The following is a 7,040-nucleotide window of genomic DNA, read 5'->3' as shown; positions in this document are numbered from 1 at the left end:
AGAAAGGGATTTCCAGTGGGCGTAAAGATGTCGTAACGATGTCGTAAAGACGTCGCCAAACTTTGTGCCCACTGGGTTCAGTTTAAGAGATAACTTCTACCGCTGTGAAGATTTAAAACGGGAGGACATAAACGGGATCGAGAAGTATTCAATATTTCTTACCTTATCAATGGATGAATAAAATTTTTCAATAAATAAACAAAAAAATGAGAGAAATTAGAACAGTGATCTTAAAATTGATAAATTAAAATTAATATAATGGTATCTCCCATATAACTGCTTCCATGCAGTGCTCCCAATTCTAAAATTTAACTGTCACTTTATCGTAAATATGTAACGATGTCATCATTACGTTGCCAAATTTTGTGCCTGCTGGGTCGCTCTTCTCACGATTTCTCGTTTGTGAGTAAGTGGATTTTGACTTTAATTTATTGCAACTTAAATTAGCGTAGTTGGTTAACTCAAACATATTTTCAAGCCCCCTGCATCGACCTTGTATGTGTAAACAGTATTAGTTCTCTTACGATCTGGAGTTGAAATGTCTATGAAACTAATCAGTGCAAATATTATATTTCTATTATTTGTTTTCCTAATATTATTTATTTTATTATTTTTTAGAGTTTAAGAAATTTGTCGCTGTTAAAATTATCATTGTAGCTATAAATAAAATTAATAATATTTAAAACCTGAAGACCAAAATTTTCAACATAGTCCGAAGATTAAAATAATTAATAAAAAACATTTGTCTTATGTTCAATATTGTACTGATAATAATTAAGAATGTGAAGCTATAGTTTAAATTGCATAGCGAAGAATCTGTAAGCCTTTAAACTCTGAACAATTACAAACTTTTGAGGAAATACGAAGTACACATGAAATTTTTCGACGTTGCTGTCGCAACCTGACTTTTGCAACCAGGAGTTAACCATTTTCGACTCATGCTTTCCACACTTATTAACAAAAAACAACTTTTAGAAGATTTAAAAGATTCACTAGACCAGACAATTTTCAATATAACTGCAAACAAACTGCCTAGTCACCAAGTTTGACTTGATTCCAAGGAATATTTATGTGCCTCATCTTGTGCATAAATTAAAAATAATATGTTAAAAACCTACAACTTCAGGTGCTGACAAATATATGCAATTTTATGTATAGCTAGTATAATTTTCACATTTCTTGTTTTTTTCCATATATTTACTAATTAATTATTTGATTTCAATAAAAATCTTTTCATTGTAAAATCAGTTTTTTAAAAATTATTCTATACTGCCGTTTAAAATAGTTACTAGCAACTCATTTGCCAATTCGTTTATTATTACAGATTGAATTAGTAGATTTTTAATCAGTAGCAGCAAACCAGTCGGCGCTATTCGAATCAGTAGAAAACTACTACGAATGAGTAGTTTACTACTAATTCAGATTTAGTGTGTAATTGTTCTAGATATCAAATGAGATTCTTATGTCCCACAGTGGGGAAAAACGACCTTTTTTGGACAAAAATCGCCCATAAAGGGGGTAGAACGATATTTAAGGAAAAAAAGCCTTGATTTTTATTTTATAAACTGCCCTGTGGGCACAGAGTTTGACGACGTCTTTACGACATCGTTACGACATCGTTACGATAACTTTACGACATCCTATGTCCATGTCGTTAAGGTGTCTTCACAATATCATAAATAAGTCGCATGATCTGACGATGTCTTTACGCCATCGTAAAGACAGCGGACCGACATAGACATAGGACGTCGTAAAGTTTTCGTAAAGATGTCGTAACGATGTCGTAAAGACATCGCCAAATGTTGTGCCCACTGGGTGATCTTTCAGAATATCTTAAGAATATTGTGTCAAACTTTTAAGGTAATCGGAGCAAAATTGATAAATATTATGGTATTTTTAGTGAGCGACGTTTCGACATTTCGAAATTTATCAGTGGATAATACACGAATGAGCACAGCCGATCATCGAGCTGCGGAACAGACCAAAGAGGACATTCCCAGTGGGCAAAAAATTTGGCGACGTCTTTACGACATTGTTGCGACATCTTTACGACAACTTTACGACATCCTATGTCTATGTCGTTCCGCTGTCTTTACGATGTCGCAAAGACATCGTCAGATCATTGACTTATTTACGATATCGAGAAGACACCTTAACGAAATGGACATAGGATGTCGTAAAGTTATCGTAAAGATGTCGTAACGATGTCGTAAAGACGTCACGAACTTTGTGCCCACTGGGTTATTGTCTATTTAGCAATACAAAACGTCAATTTTTTCTCCAAAAATTGGTGTTTTCTATTCAAAATGTTACTGAAACTTAAAAAAATAAAATAAAACTCAGCGTTGCGACCTAAGGAAACTCATAAGTTAATGAATTTTTTTTTTATTTTTGGTTTCAGATGGCTCAGTCCTGAGTTCTGCGTGGCACGGCAAAGTAACTTTTTTCGGGGCTAAGAATAGAATTTTTTATATAATTTTATGAATAAACAAGTGACCGAAAGTGATTTGCAATGAAAATGTTTGAAAAAAAATCTTTAGTCGCAGTGAAATCCTCTTGGGTAAAAAATCATCTTTTTTGTTAAATATTGAACAATTCGAATAGTACATTGATCTTTTCTAGTTGAAAATTCATGTATTTTGTTGAAAACTCCTTTTGAATTTGAATTCAAGAGTTTTTTTATTTAAATAAAAATAATTTTTAATTAAAATATGAGCTAATAACTGTTTTTGGCGAATTCATCTCTTTTGGTTAAAAATTCAACTACTTGGCTTAAGGTTGAACAACTTTAAACAATTTTATTTATTTTCTTTTTGGTTGAAGATTAATCATTTTGGTTGTAAATTCATATTTTCGAGTCGTAAATAAAAACATTTTATAGCAAGCTCGTCTCTGTGGGTTGGAAATGCAAAAATTTGGTAAAAAATCAAATTATTTGGTGAAAAATGATCTTTTTTGTCAAAAATGCATATTTTTGGTTGAAAATTCATCTATTTAGTTAAAAATTAATTTTCAATTTTCTGAATATTTTGAAACATTTTTCTGACGCTAACTTACTATAGTTGAACAAACAAACAAAAATATCACAATGAGTTCAAGTATACAGACACTCTTCTTATCGCAGCCATTTATTGACAAATTACTCAGCTCTTTTACACGAAAACATGATTTATTTGATACTAAAGTGAATTTTCAACGAAAAATTTTTCTAAAAACAAGATGAATTTTTAACCCAGGACAAATTTTCTATCCAAAAATTTGATTTTTTTCAAACAAAACACTTGAATTTTCAACACGTTAGTTGAATATTTAAAAAAATGTTTATCAACTAAACAGTTGCATTTACAAACCAATATTTAATGATTAAGTTAAATTTACCACTAGAAAATATGAATTTCTATGACAATAATTGCATTTTTAATCAAATAATTACATTTCCCGCAATATTTGAATTTTCAACTTAGGTGATTAATCTTCACAACAAAATTGAGCTAAAAATGGATTGCTTCAATTTCTGGTAAAAATAAAAATAAAAATTTAAAACAAAAAGAAGAGAAATTTTCAATAAAAAAGTGAAATTATAATCCTGTAAAATACATTTGTTCTCAATTATTCAACTTTCAACCAAGTAGTTGAATTTTCATTCAAAAAGATGATTTCTTAATGCGAAATTTAATACTTAAGTTTCCACTGAAAATGGTCAATTTTTAGCAAAACAATTGACAATTAAATTTTCAGTTAGCAAAATTAATTTTCAACGATAGAAAAACAAATTTTTAACACATTAATTAAATTTTAAGTCACATAGTATAATTTCTAACCAAAAAAGATGAATTTTGAACAAAAAATTTAATAATGAACTTTTTAATTAACAATAATTAACTTTCAACAAAAATGGTTGGACTTTCTTATTGTAACGACTTGTGACGTTGGGGAAGGGGGGGTGGGGGTGACGCATCATGTGACATCACACATGAAAAAAATTGATGTAACAAATTTGGAATTTTTAGAAAAAATTAAAATTATTGATTTTATTTTACTAATAAGGCAAATAGTTGAAGACTGTCAAATTTTACATCAAGAAAAATTGATTTTCATAAAAAAAACTACGTTTCTACTAAACGATGCATTTTGAATCCAGTAGGATGAATTTTCGATAAAAAAATTTTACAACTAATTTTTAATTAATAGATATTAATTCTGATTCTGATTACCGAAAATATTATTTTTAGAAAATCAGAGAGCCCATCAAAAAGCCAATCGATATGCTCTAAAAAATGAACAGATATATAAAAAAACAGGTTTTTTCATATAAAGAAGGTAAAATTTCAGAAGCTAAATAATCATTTTTCTCATAGCATTTCAATGAAAGACAACAATTTTAATTTTATTTGGAAAAAAGCATAATAAATGATAATAAATCATTCGATTAATTCCCCTCCAATAAAATGTTGGGATTTTCCCAACGCATCATGGTTAAAGTTCATTAGCTTAACACAGCATGTCAGTTTTTATATAACATCCTTGCATAATTTTTATTTTAATAATCGTAAGACATCAGCTTAAAGCATTACTAAATTTAAAATTTCAAAGGATCTAATAATAAATTTTTGACACCTAATTATTTAATAGGAGTAATTTTTCGTTTCATTTTATTTATTTTATTTTATTTTATTTAATAGAAAATTCTGGGAATTTATTGCACAATATATTGCTTTTGCATAAAAATAGTTAAATTTTCAACCAATAAAGTTTTTTCATTAAAAAAAGGAATAAGAACCAAATTTAATCAATTTAATCAATTTTATCAATTTAACCAAATTTACCTGAACAATTTAATATTCTGTCTGCAATTATGAGTTTTCAACCAAAAAGTTGAAGTTTAAGCCAAAAAGATTATTTTTCTGCGAAAGAGTTGAATTTTCAACAAAAAAAGTCATTTTTGTCCAAAGAGTAAAATTTTAAGCTGAAAACGATTAATTTTTAATCATAAATGGAATAGTTCAATTTGCAGTTCAAAAAATTTATTTCAGATAAATAAAAAAATGTTAACTAATAAAATAAATTTTTAACAAAGCAGTAGAACTTTCAACGAAGTATAGTTAAATTTTCAATCAAGAAGACCCAAAAGTACAAAAGCTAAATATTCTGGTAAAAAAATAATTTTCAATTAAACAATTTTAAAATCTTAACAAAATAGTTAAATCTTTAATCAAAAAACGGAATGCTTAGAAAAATTATACTTCTAACGGAGTAGTTGGATTTTTAACCATAAAATAAGAATTCTTCATGAATAATTTTTTTTCGTTGAATTAACAAAAAACTAAAAATTCTCGGCCAACAATGTACCTTTTAAATTATTATTTAAGTAAATTAATAAAATAATTTTTAACAAAATAGTTAAATTTTCAACCAGTAAAATAAATTTTTAATAAAATAATTCAACTTTCTAGCTAGTAGTTTAATTTTGAATCCAAAATCATTGAATTTCAACTAAAAATGAGTAATTTCCAATAAAAAATGGAATGTTTAAATTTTCATTTAAGAAAATAATTTTTAACAAAATAGTGAAGTCTTAAGCAATAAAGTGAATATTTAGCAAATTAGGTCAACTTTCTACAGAATAGTCAGTTTTTCATTTCGAAAAGACAAATTTTCAAACTAAAAACTATTAATTTTCAATAAAAAATGGATTACTTAACTTTTCAGTTATGAAAATAATTTTAACAAAATAGTGCATTTTTAAACCAACAATAAATAAATCTTTTAAAAGTAGTTCAACTTTCACACCAAGCAGTTGAATTTTCAACAGAAAAAGATGACTTCTGATTGAAAAAATTTAATTGTGGAATTTTCAAATAAAAATAATTAATTTTCAACTAAAAATTTATTACTTAACATAATGATTTCTCAATTAAAAAACAAACAATTTTTATCCAAATATTTAAATAATGAATATTTACCAATGTAAGTCAACTTTCTACAGAATAGTTGGATGTTTAAGCCAACAATATGGATTTTTAACTAAAATCGATCAATTTTCAATTAAAAATGAAATACTCAAATTTCCAGTTGAGAAAATATTTTCAAAAAAATAGTGAATTCTTCAACTAATTAAATTAATTGAATTTAAACCAAAAAATATGACTTCTCATTCAAAAAATTTAATTTTTGAATTTTCAAATAAAAATAATTAATTTTCAAGCAAAAATGGCTTACTTAAGATGATTATTTTTTTTATTAAAAAAAAAGAATGCTTATCAATATATTTAAATAATGAATATTTAGCAAAGTAGGTCAACTTTTTCAACTCAAAAAGATGAGTTTTCAACTAAAAACTATCAATTGTCAACAAAAAATAGAATGCTTAAATTTTCAGTTAAGAACATAATTTTCAAGAAAATAGTCAAGTCTTAATCCAATTAAATGAATTTCTAACAAAGTACCTCAATTTTCAAACCAATGAGTTACCTTTTTAAACAAAAAGGATGACTTATCGTTAACAAATTTTATTAGCGGAATTTTCAAATAAACATAATCTTTTTTACCAAGCATGAATCATTACAATTTTTAGTTATGATAATGGATTTTCATCAAAAAAAATTTATACAAAAATAGTGAAATATTCAAAATGTAAAATGAATATTTAACAAAGAAGATCAATTTTTTAAAGAATAGTTGAATTTTCAAGCCAGAAAGATGAATTTTAAACTGAAAACAATTAATTTTCAAATAAAAATGAAATACATAATTTTTAGTTAAAAAAATAACTTTCAACAAAATAGTGAAATTTTAAACCAATCAAATTGATTTTCAACAAAGTTGTTCAACTTTCAAACAAAGGATTTCAATTTTCCTCAAAAAAGGTGACTTCTAATTGAAAAATTTTATTAGTGGAATTTTCAAATAAAAAAGAACAATTTTCAGCAAACAGTATATCACTTAAATTCTTAGTTAGGAAAATTCATTTTCAACCAAAGACGATCAATTTTCAATGAAAAAGAAATACTTGAATTTTCAGTTTAAAAAAGTTATTCTCA

At 26.3% G+C, this 7,040-nt stretch overlaps 1 protein-coding gene across 1 annotated transcript in view; it reads right to left on the bottom strand.

The window, feature by feature from the left end:
- LOC117177246 (peptidoglycan-recognition protein LC-like) overlaps positions 1-7,040 on the bottom strand; it is an 11,547-nt gene that overhangs the window by 2,655 nt on the left and 1,852 nt on the right. The window lies entirely within an intron of this gene.

This window comes from Belonocnema kinseyi, chromosome 7 (genome assembly GCF_010883055.1).
Source record: "Belonocnema kinseyi isolate 2016_QV_RU_SX_M_011 chromosome 7, B_treatae_v1, whole genome shotgun sequence".
NCBI lineage: Eukaryota > Metazoa > Arthropoda > Insecta > Hymenoptera > Cynipidae > Belonocnema > Belonocnema kinseyi.
Note: the sequence above shows the minus strand (reverse complement) of the source record. Positions and strands in the feature narration are given on the sequence as shown.